This window comes from Hibiscus syriacus, unplaced genomic scaffold, assembly GCF_006381635.1.
Source record: "Hibiscus syriacus cultivar Baekdansim isolate YM2019G1 unplaced genomic scaffold, ASM638163v2 tig00116938_pilon, whole genome shotgun sequence".
NCBI classification, from domain to species: Eukaryota; Viridiplantae; Streptophyta; class Magnoliopsida; order Malvales; family Malvaceae; genus Hibiscus; species Hibiscus syriacus.
In genome coordinates this window covers 1,224,320-1,237,040 of record NW_024063476.1, presented here as the reverse complement: position 1 = coordinate 1,237,040, position 12,721 = coordinate 1,224,320, and the positions used below count along the sequence as shown (strand labels likewise).

At 34.8% G+C, this 12,721-nt stretch overlaps 1 pseudogene; it reads left to right on the top strand.

Moving 5' to 3' along the window:
* The first annotated feature begins 1,852 nt into the window (after positions 1–1,852).
* On the top strand, positions 1,853–4,234 carry LOC120188085 (annotated as a pseudogene).
* Positions 4,235–12,721: the final 8,487 nt, after the last annotated feature.

The window sequence follows — 12,721 nt, the reverse complement described above, 5'->3', positions numbered from 1 at the left end:
ATCTCTTTCAAACTCAATTTATATTTTTATAAAAATCTTATATCAACCGCGGCTTAAACTAAATATTATTTTTTCCAAACACAAAATAATTATTTAGCTTAGTGGAGTAGTTAATTGTTATTTATTCCAAGCCTCAAATTTATCCCCTAACCCATTCATATATTTATTAATTTTCACTAATAAGATTGTAATACATGTTATTTTCTTATTATAATGTTAAATTTATTGAATTATTTAAAACTAAAATCAGAACCAAATTAAATGACTCGTAAATAATGAGAATTAAATTTGTTAAATTATTTTTAAATTATGAATAAATTAATCGAATAAACAAATGTGAAGGATTAAATGTAGTATTATACAAATTCTAAAAACTATTACGTCAATTTCATCATATGTGATTTAATAATAAATGATTTGGTTAAAGTAAAAATAAAATTAATGATATAATTAACAAAAAAATAGAGAGTTAAAATAGAATGACCCATAATTTCGCAACGAATAAATTAAGGAAAAATTAGAGACAAAAAATTGCATAATAATAAAAGGATTATTATCTAATATACTATCAATGAAAAAACAGTTAAAATGATATATATCATAAGCTCGTCCATATATAAGTGTGATTTGTGATATGTCACATGGTTCTAAAATTTGAAGGTTTTACACATGAATGCGATTTAGGCCAACCCATATATAATCTTTGTGTTTTAAGGACATTTTCGTTCAAAGTAAAAATAAATTTTTCGTTTGATTCTCGGGAAAATGACAAAGTAAATTGCAAATGATATCTTTAACCACTTTTCATATTAAAATTTAGTAAACAAAATTTCATAGTTCTTTTATAATTTTAAATTTAATAAATTAATCTTTGTTATAATTTTAAGATACTTATTTTAGAAAATAGGACAGAGTGTGCACGTTATTTGGGACGGACATGATATAAGCTCAAGTGTTTCTTAAAATATATTTAGAAGTTTAAATAATAAATAATAGTATTTTACATCATCCATACATGAAATTATTATTATTTTTCATTCACATAATATTAAATGTTAATCTAAATTAACCAACAATAAATTGGTCTAGTGAGATAAGACAGTACTAGATTTCTTAATCAATGTCAAGGGTTCAAACCTTGGTGCTTGCGAATGGAGTATATTGGGTTGGAAATGTCACCCTTGTTTTTACAGTGGTCAATTCAAATATTAATCCAATTTTTTTATAAAAAAAACCTTCTCCCAAAATTTAGTGAATGCTGATTTCATAATCTCACTGTTGTATATCTAGTCCCGTGCCACAGTCAAAAATGGTTAGCTTCGTCGTCTTCTTTGAGATGATTATTTATTGCCTGGAAACACAAGGGTTTCTACGTAGAAATTTCGACTCAATCACCTATGGCTTTACTCTCTAAGTTGTCTAAGTCATTCAACGTTTTCATAGCCTTATTGAAGCCCTTGTTGGAGGGTGAAAGTGGTCCCTGAAAAGAAGCAAAGTGGATTCCCAGTACTGCCATTATATGTATATATATATACATATAATACTTGCTACTTGCAGCCTGCATCGTTAGCCAATTACTTGGTTTGCAGTATCTTCCTTCAAGTTGTGCATGGGAGACTTGGTATTCGCAATCCAAGTGTCAATACAATGTTTCAGAACAGTAGTACACGGTTTTCATGGACTTTGACTACATCAATGGCGCAGCCGTGCAGTGACTGACTTAGAAACTTATCATCACTTATGTCTACGTCAAGCATGTGTCTTATTTTAATCATACGTAAGAAAATTCTTAAAGATTTATCTTCCAAATCTTCCTATATCATGCATGATTTCAGCATCCAATTCTTCATTAAGCTTTTTGGATTTGCAGGCATGGCAATGGATCTTTCATGCAAGTTTCTGTCATCTTCTTTAACCATCGCATTCCTTCTTACGCTCACCGTTGCTCAACAACAACCGCCTTTACGCCATTTTTGTTTAAACAACAGTGGTAACTTCACCGCAAACAGCACTTACGAGACAAACCTCAACGCCCTGCTTTCCTCTTTCTCCCGCAGCACACCGAGTAACAACGGTTTCTACAATTTCTCGTCAGGCCAGCCCGGGTCGAACGTAGCTAATGCGGTCGCACTGTGCAGGGGAGATCTGAACTCGAACTCGAGCGATTGCTTCAACTGCATCAATACTGCGAACGCCGAGCTTCGAATTCGATGCCCTTACCGAAGAGAGGCGATTATCTGGTACGACCATTGCATGTTCCGCTACACGAATCGTTCCATCCTTGGTGTTCCGGAATTCAGCCCTAATTTCGACATGCAGAATGCAAACAACGTGCCCGATGCAAGTGCTTTTAACCAAGCATTGGGTTCTTTATTGGAAAACTTAAGAAATGTGGCTTCGTCGGGTACTTCACTAGGAAAGTTTGCAACAGGAAGTGCACGAGTTACACCTTTTCAAACAGTATATGCTCGTGTTCAATGTACTAATGACTTGGCTGCGGCAGGGTATGTCTTCCCAGTTGTAATCTAAGGTTTGAGATTGTACGGTTCTATAATCTCACGGCTGCTGATATAGACACACAATCTCCCCAGCCCTCAAATGACCCCACAACAACTGGTAGGGTACCTTCTCTCCTTTTACCAAATAAGAACATCAGAATTTCATGTCCTTTTCCTGAAATTTTGCAGGAAATGAGAGCACTTCATCTCGAACTACTATCATTGTATCGATCTCGGCTGTTGCTTTCGCTGTACTCGTCATTTCCAGTTTCATCTTCATCATGTTAAGGTTGAGGAAGGGAAATCTGAAACGTTTAGAGCATGAAGCAACTGAATCTGTGGATGAAATCACAACTCCAGAGTCCCTACAATATGATTTCAACACCATTAGAGCGGCAACAAATCGATTTTCCGATGCAAATAAGCTCGGACAAGGTGGATTTGGGGCAGTTTATAAGGTATACAATAAAAAAAACGGGTTTTGTACCAAATCATAAGCTCAATTATCATATGCTTATATATGATTCAATCTGATATCTTCTCAGGGCACACTTGCTGGGGGGAAATTAGTAGCAGTGAAAAGGCTGTCTACAGGTTCTGCACAAGGAGACATCGAGTTCAAAAACGAGGTTCGGTTAATGGCCAACCTTCAGCATAGGAATTTGGTTAGGCTCCAAGGTTTCTGCCTTGAAGGAACTGAAAGGCTTCTAATCTATGAGTTTGTGCCTAATGGAAGTTTGGATAAAATCTTATTTGGTAAGATAAATATTTCAGTAATCAGTGTATTCCTGCATTAATTATAGAATGCTACAAAGTTCATTAATCCTGATTTCCACATCTATGGGAATGTAGATCCAGTTAAGAAACCATTTTTGAACTGGGAAAGACGATACAAGATCATAGAAGGCATTGCTCGCGGACTTCTCTACCTTCATCAAGATTCTCGACTCCGAATCATTCACCGTGATCTCAAAGCTAGCAACATACTGTTGGACACGGAGATGACTCCTAAAATTGCAGATTTTGGCATGGCTAGAATGTGTGCTGTTGATCAAACACAAGGTGCTACTAGTAGAATCGTCGGAACATAGTAAGTAACCTTGGCCCCCAAGTAACGTGAACCGAACAATTCAAAGTCACTGATTTTTCTTATATGACCGACTTGCAGCGGATACATGGCGCCTGAATACGTAATGCACGGTCAATTCTCGGTTAAATCAGACGTCTTCAGTTTTGGTGTACTGGTTTTGGAGATTATAAATGGTCAAATGAACAGTAATTTTCATAATGGGAGTAGCATAGAACATCTTCTAAGCTTTGTAAGCATCCGAAATCCGAACCTTTCGAATATTATGATGCATTGAAAGAAGAGTTTATGAATTTGAATGGATTAAACCCTGCAGGCTTGGAGAAACTGGGAAGCTGGGACAGCATTGGATGTGGTAGATCCCTGCTTGAGGGATGGTTCAAGTACTGAGCTGATGAGATGCATACACATTGGGCTGCTTTGTGTTCAGAAAAATGTAGCTCAGAGACCAACTATGGCTTCACTACTTCTAATGCTTACAAGCTACTCTGCCACTGTCCCACTACCCTCAGAGCCTGCATTTGTTATATACAGCGGAACTCGATCGGATGACGTAAATTCCGGGGCAACAACATCAAGTCAACCCGGAAATGATATCGCACCAGTCTCGCAAAATGAGCTTTCCGTCACCGAGATGCATCCAAGATAATAATCCGGTCACACTTATATGCCTTTTTGTGCCAAAATTCACCCTCGCTATCATTCTTTCTTTTTTTATTTGTTGAAAAATGGTACTTTGTATTAATATAAATTACAAAGTATACCACCACAATGACCTCATTAAAAAACCTCCCTAAACCTAAATGGAGAGGAAAAATATACCTTAAAGTGGTAATGAACAATATACAGATTTTGCTATTACATCAAAACAGGGCACACCCCAACCCCTACACCAATCCACAAACCTATCAATTCTAAAAACCTGAGCAAACCCTGCTAGTAACCATCATTTAGAGCTGAAAGATTATGACAGATACTGGAATTACGGAGCAGTAAAGAAACCAGTAGCTAACTGCAAGACAACACAAAGCAGAAATTTTCAAAATTAACAGTCTAAGTTGAAAACTGCATAACTCTAAACATAAAACTAGACTCACTATCAACAGCAGCCAAGAATAATAGAGTCAGGGCTTCTAGCAAAATCTTGAACGTATGGTATCAATGTCGATCATAAATTATTAGCCCAAATCCCTATCTGGAACATGACAATATTAAATATTTGATCCACCGAAAAAGAGCTCCCATTAAATCTGGTTTTATTTCTGCACATCCAGATTTTCCAAATCAAACTAAAAAATCCCAATTGCCATAATGGACGAAATTTCCTTCAAATTTTTTGAGAAGACCATACCTCTATAAGCTCTTTAACCTTCATGGGGAAAACAATATTTATCTTCTATACACTACACCAATGTTGCCAAACTTTCCAAACAACTTCACAATGACACAAAACATAATTGATTGATTCCGGTTCTCGATTGCAAAAAATACAAAGGGGATGATCATTGCATATAACACCTCGTTTTTCCAGCTCTATAATAACCGGCAGCCTTTGATGCACTACTTTCCACACAAAAGCCGAAACTTTAGGAGGGACAAATTTAAACCAAATCATTTTTCAAATTGGATCTTCCAACTTACCAACACAAGCCAACTTTGTACAATAAGATTTAGAATTGTAAATGCCATCAGTAGAACCTGACCATTTTAATCTATCCAAACCTGGTGTTGAACTAACAGCTCTATTCAAAACTTGGATAAATTCACTCCAAAGCGTCATTTCCCATTTAAAAAGAGCTCTCCTTAACTCAATCCTCAATTCCCAGACTCCAAGAACCCAATGACCAAATTCACTAATCTTCCCAGATTTTTTAATAGATATCCCATATAATCTATGAAAAGATGTTTTTAGAGAATCCAATTCAGTCCAATGATCAGACTATAAATCAATTTTGGTACCATTACTCATCACACAACTCACTTCAGAAAAAAAATCAACCCCATTTGACCCTACTGGATTCGTCAATGGAGTGCTAACTGGTTTTGCGTTGCTCATCGCAAACATTTCTAGTATTTTCTTAACATAACCCCGTTGAGATAACCTCAGTTTCCTTGAGTCTCTGTCCCTGCAAATTTCCATTCCAAAAATTTTCTTTGCAGCACCTAAATCTTTCATATCAAATTCCTGACTCAATAAAGTTTTCAAATCGATAACATTATCCATGTTCTTCGCAGGAATTAACATATCATCAATATACAGTAACAGAAAAATAAAAAAACCATCATCAAAGCTCTTAACATAGACACAACAATCATACTCACATCACTTGTAACCAATCTTGTTCATATATGAGTCAAACCGTTTGTACCATTGTCTCGGAGACTGCTTTAACTCGTACAAAGATTTCTTCAATCTGCAAACTAAATGCTCGTTTCCAGGTTGAGTGAAACCTGCATGTTGCCGTATGTAGATCTGCTCCTCTAAATCACCATGCAAAAAAAACAATTTTCACATCCATCTGCTCTAAATGCAAATTCCAACTAGCCACCAATGCAAGTACTGCTCGGATTGAATTGTGCCTGACCACATGAGAAAAAAAATTCATCATAATCAACTCATTTCTGCTATAAAAAACCCTTTGCTACTAAACAAGCCTTGAACTTCTCCTTCTCTTTTTCTGTTATTGTTGGTTTCTTCTTATACATCCATTTGCAACCAATCGACTTCTTACCCTTAGGAAGGAAAACTAACTCTCATGTATGATTGTGATTCAAAGACTCCATCTCCTCAACCATGGCAGCCATCCACTTGTCGTTTTCCTGACTAGTAACTGCATCATGAAAAGTAATCGGATCATCACTGCTAACAGTAAGTGCAAAAGAGACCAAGTCTTCAAAACCCAATCTGTTCAGAGGCTTTATATTCGTCTGTCTCACCCTGTCTCTGGCGAGAATATAATCCTGCAAATCATCCATGGCAGAACCACAAGAAGTTGGTTGAGAAGTTTCTGTTTTCTCAACTGTAAACTGCTCGAAACCATCACTGTCGTGTCTTTCTTCTACTACAACATGGGATGTTCATAAAAAATATCTCTATTGATCACGATTTTCTTCGCAACTAGATCTCATAACTTGAATCCTTTGACACCTTTCTTGAAACCTAGAAAAATGCACTCCTTCGATTTTACATCAAGTTTGGATCTCTCATCAGCAGTGTTGAAAACATTTTGATGTTTCGATACAACAAATTAAGTTTAAATGAATTTTAAGATTTTACAAATGATTTTCTAAGTATATTCGATTTAATTAATCGAATATCAAATTATTACTCCAAGTCTTTCAATATCAATTTTAAACCTTACTAAATGTGTAAAATTGTGTTTTTATACTTAAACTATTTTTAGAACAATTTTCACAAAGTATTTTGAACCAAAATCAAGCCTAAAATCAATTTTTCAAAGTGATGCACCGATGCACCAATCCATGCATCGATGCACCATGGATTAAATTGAACATCGAATGCATTTTATGCATCGATGCACTCAGTGCATTTGATGAATCGATGCATTCTGGCTATTTTGAAACATCGAATGCATTTTATGCATCGATGCACTCTTAGTGCACCGATGCACTAAGGATCCAACGGTCAAAATATTTGAATTTTACACTTGATGCACAGATGCACCTTGGGTATGCATCGATGCACTGACGCTCCCAACTAAATTTATTAATTATTTTCACACTTAAATGACTCTATTGACTCCACTAACCATCCCCAACATTCAGAATCATTTGAAGGAGTATTTAAACAAGTTTAGAAGCCATTGATCAACAATAATAAAGAAGAATCAATAGAGAAACAAGAGATAAAACATCAAACATCAAGTTTGTGCAATTCAAGCCAATTTTCCTTTCAATATTCATTTTGCTTTCAAGAACACAATTTGTGCTCATTTGTAATCATCTTTTGAGTGTTCTTATCTTGTTCTAGAATTGTGCAAACATATTGCCTTGTGAGGTTTTCCTTGTAAGTTTGCAAATTTGTGTATTTCTCTTTGAAAAAGAGTGTGCTCAAGAATTGGGGTATAATTCTTAAGGGAGTTGTAAGGTTACTCTTTGCCATCAAAAGAAAGAAAAAATTAGTGAATTTGTTGGAAAATCCTTAGTGTGGATAGCTAAGGTAGTGGACGTAGACTTTGGTTGAGAAAGTTGAACCACTCTAAATCGATGTGCGAATCTTTTCAATTTTCTGTAAAAGCTTCCACCAATTTTTTAATTATCAATTCACCCCCACTTGGCCTATTCCATCGCTCGATTAACTCAAAAATTGATATCAGATCCTCACTCATTTGAAGGTTTAATCGTCTCTTGAGTCGATTCGGGAAGAGTTACATCGATAATCAAGTCATCAATGGCCTCCACTTCAAACATCGAATCCGGTCTTGATTCGATGGCTGTCAACAAGCCTCCTTTCTTCAATGGAGCTAACTATGCCTATTGAAAGAATAGGATGATGTATTTCATTCAAGAAAGTGACAGGGGAGCATGGAATGTTGTAGAAGACGGATATATCAAACCTCTCATTCATCCAAGATTGTGGAGTGAATGAGAGACAAGAATGTTCCAGCTCAACTCTAAAGCCATCCATATCATATTTTGTGCTCTTGGACCAGATGAATATGGGAGAGTTTCATCTTGTACAACCGCCAAAGAAATATGGGATAAACTTCAAGTCACTCATGAAGGAACCGACGAGGTAAAAGAATCTAAAATTAGTCTTCTAACACATAGCTATGAAAATTTCAGGATGAAACCAAATGAAGATATCAAAGCTATGACGGATAGATTCTCAACAATTGTCAATGGTCTCAAATCATATGGAAAGATCATTCCAAACGAAAAGCTTGTGAGGAAGTTAGTTTACTCACTTCCAAAATCGTGGCAATCCAAGAAGACGGCAATTATCGAGGCTAAGAACCTAAAGTCCTTAACTCTTGAAGAGCTAATTGGTTCCCTCCTCACTCATGAAATGATGCTTGAAGATGAGGTGGACCTTGATAAGATTGATGAGACACCAAAGGAGAATGAGAAGAAGAAAAACATTGGAGTTACTATCAAATCCACAAAAGATGAGAGTGATTCAGATGAAGATGACGATGACGAGGAAATGTCATTGTTTGCCAAACGGTTCAGAAAAATGATGAGACCTTACCGAGGAAGAAAATTCAAATGAAATGAAGGCCTAAAAAAAGAACCAAAAGAGAAGGACTCAATCATTTGATATGAATGCAAAAAGCCAGGGCATGTTAAATATGATTGCCCACAATTAAAGAGAAAGGGTCAATCAAATAATAAGCACAAGGCTCATGTGGCTATATGGAGCGATGAAGAAGGTTCCGATAAAGAGGAACAAGAAGTAGCAAACTTGTTCTTGATGGAATTCGGGGAAGATTCTAAGGTAACCTCTAACTCATTTGATTTAGATGATTTATCTTATGATGAGTTATTAGATGAATATAATGGGTTGGATTCAGATTATGAGAAATTATTTTTAAAATATAAAAATGATATTTCAAAATTAAAAAATGAAAATAAACTCATATCCAAAACCAACAACGATCTTGAAAGTAAAATCAAATATTTACAAATCAAACTAGAAGAGTTTAAAAAGAAAAAATGGGATTTGCAAAATTTAATTTCAAAGGTCAATGATGATCATCAAAAGAAAATTGATGATCTTAAAGCTTCTTTTGATAAAGTTGGAACAAAACGTTTTGAAAAATGGAGAAAATTCAAAATCCAACTTTGTTAGAAAAAGTTTTAAAAACTACAATCATAGAGGTCTCCGAAGAACCTCTAATGGAAAAGTCTGGGTTCCTAAAAAACTCATTACTACTAAAGATAAGGATATCCTACATAAATGGATACCTAAGGGGACTAGGATTTCGGAAACTAATGAATATGGACCCAAAAGAATTTGGGTACCAAAAATTAGAAATTAATCTATGTTTGTAGGAAAAATAGCATTGCTACAAGGCACGGGAAACAAATTCAAACTCATGGTACCTTGATAGTGGATGCTCAAGACACATGATCGGGGACAAAAGCCGGTTCATAGAGCTCAACGCCAAAAATGGATGAGAGGTGACTTTTGGTGATAATTCAAAAGGTCACATTGAAGGTATAGGTACAATAAGTAATACCTCTTCCATAAAAATTAAAAATATTTTATATGTGAATGGATTAAAACATAATCTTTTGAGTATTATTCAGTTATGTGATAAGGGATTCAATGTCATGTTTGAAACTAATGGTTGTAAAGTTATTGACATTGCATCTAATTGGATTATGCTTGTTGGTCATAGAATAGGAAACATTTACATGGTGCATTTAGACTCTATTGATATGACTAATTTATGCCTAGTTGCTAAGGATGAGCATGATAGTTGGTTATGGCATAGGAGACTAGGACATGCTAGTATGAGTGTTTTGCAATGACTAATTCAAGGAAATTTAGTTCGAGGGTTGCCTAAGTTTAAATTTGATAATGATAAAATCTGTGATGTTTGTGCTAAAGGAAAACAAAAGCGAGTTTCTTTTAAATCCATTAATGATGTATCAACTAGTAGAGTATTACAATTGATCCACTTATATCTTTTTGGGCCAACTAGTACTACTAGCTTGGGTGGAAAACAATATGCATTTGTCTTGGTAGATGACTATTCTAGATATACTTGGGTTATATTCTTAAGTACTAAAGATGAAGCATTAGAAAAATTCAACACATTTTCAAAAGTAATCTAAAACGAAAAAGGTTACTCTATAACTAGTGTTAGGAGTGATCATGGAACTGAATTTGAAAATCTTGGATTTACTGAATTTTGTAATTCTAATGGATAATTTTTTAGCACCTAGAACCCCTCAACAAAATGGAGTTGTTGAGAGGTAAAATCGAACATTAGAAGAAATGGCTAGAACCATGCTTTGTGAAAACAATTTGCCAAAATATTTTTGGGCAGAAGCCACAAATACCGCTTGTTATGTTATTAATCGAGTAATGACTGGGCTTATTTTGAAGAAAACTCCATATGAACTTTTTAAAAATAAAAAGCCTAACATTAGTTATTTTCATCCTTTTGGATGTAAATGTTTTGTTTTAAACAATAATGATAAAGACAATCTTGGCAAATTTGATGCTAAAAGTGATGAAGGAATTTTTCTAGGTTATTCCTTAAATTCTAAAGCTTATCGAGTATTTAATAAAATAACTTTAGTTGTAGAAGAGTCTATACTTGTTGTTTTCGATGATAATCTCCTTCCGAGGAAGGATTCTTATATGAATGATGATGTAGGCATTATAAATACAAATGACGTTAGACATGACGTTGGAGAACCATCATTAAAGGAAGAAACAAAAGATGAGGAAACTCATAATCCTCTCGAGAATCCAACCATTGAAGAAAGGGAAGTATCTTATCCAAGAGAGTACAACTATATCAAGGATGGTGAGATTATAGGTGATCCATCCAAAGGGGTAACAACTCGATCTTCTCTTAGAAATATTTGTAATTATGTTGCATTTATCTCATGCATAGAGCCTAAGAATATTAAAGAAGCATTAAATGATGAACATTGGATTATGGCTATGCAAGAAGAGTTAAATCAATTTGAGAGAAGAAAAGTATGGACATTAGTTGAAAGGCCTAGTAATAAATCTATTGTATGTACTAGATGGGAATTTAGGAATAAGCTTGATGAGAGTGGTAATATAGTGAGAAACAAGGCTAGACTTGTTGCTCAATGGTATACTCAAGAAGAAGACATAGATTATGATGAAACATACGCTCTCGTAGCTAGGATGGAAGCAATTAGAATGTTATTAGCATTTGCATGTTTTCATGAATTTAAATTATATAAAATGGATGTTAAAAGTGCATTTTTAAATGGTTTTATAAAGGAAGAAGTGTATGTGGAACAACCTCCTGGTTTTGAAGATTTAAAATTTACAAATCATGTTCTTAAATTGACAAAAGCGCTTTATGGCTTAAAACAAGCTCCTAGAGCTTGGTATGAAAGATTGTCAAACTTTTTAATCGAAAAAGGTTTTTCCAAAGGGAAGGTTGACACTACATTGCTTTTAAAGCATATAGGTAAAGATTTATTAGTAGTTCAAAATTATGTTGATGATATAATATTTGGTTCTACTAATGAGGTTCTTTGCCAAGAATTTTCTAAACTGATGCAAAGTGAATTTGAGATGAGCATGATGGGGGAGCTCTCATTTTTCTTGGGACTCCAAATCAAGCAAAGAAAAGATGACATCTTCAGAAATCAAGCTAAGTACGTCAAAGATATGCTCAAGAAGTTTGGACTGAAAAATGGGAAACCTCATGACACTCCAATGAGCTCATCAACAAAGCTTGACATATATGAAGGAGGTAAATGTGTGGATGTTAAATTATATAGGCCAATAATTGGCTCTTTGCTTTATCTAACTGCAAGTAGACCGGACATTATATTTAGTGTTTGCTTATGTACTAGATTTCAATCATGCCCTAAGGAATCACATTTACTAGATGTTAAGAGAATCTTTAGATACCTTAAGGACACTCCTAGTTTAGGACTTTGGTATCATAGAGACTCTACCTTTAGCTTGTATGCCTTCTCTGATGCAGATTATGGAGGTAGCAAATTAGATAGGAAAAGTACCTTTGGTACTTGCCAATTCCTTGGAAATATGCTGATTTCTTGGTTTTCAAAGAAACAAAATTGTGTAGCATTATCTACCACTGAAGCATAATACATTTCAGATGGTAGTTGTTGTGCACAAGTTTTATGGATGAAACAACAACTTTTTCACTATGGAATTGAAGTAGATACCATTCCCATCAAGTGTGACAATACTAGTGCTATTTATCTCACTAAAAATCCCATCCAACACTCTAGAACTAAGCATATTGAAATTAGACATCACTTCATTAGAGACCATGTCGCTAAAGAAGATGTAGTTCTAGAATTTGTTGATACTTTGCATCAATTAGCGGATATTTTTACAAAACCTTTAGAAAAAGAAAGATTTTGGAAACTTAGGAGAGAATTAGGTTTAACTGACCTATCTTCACTTAGTGTTTAAAAT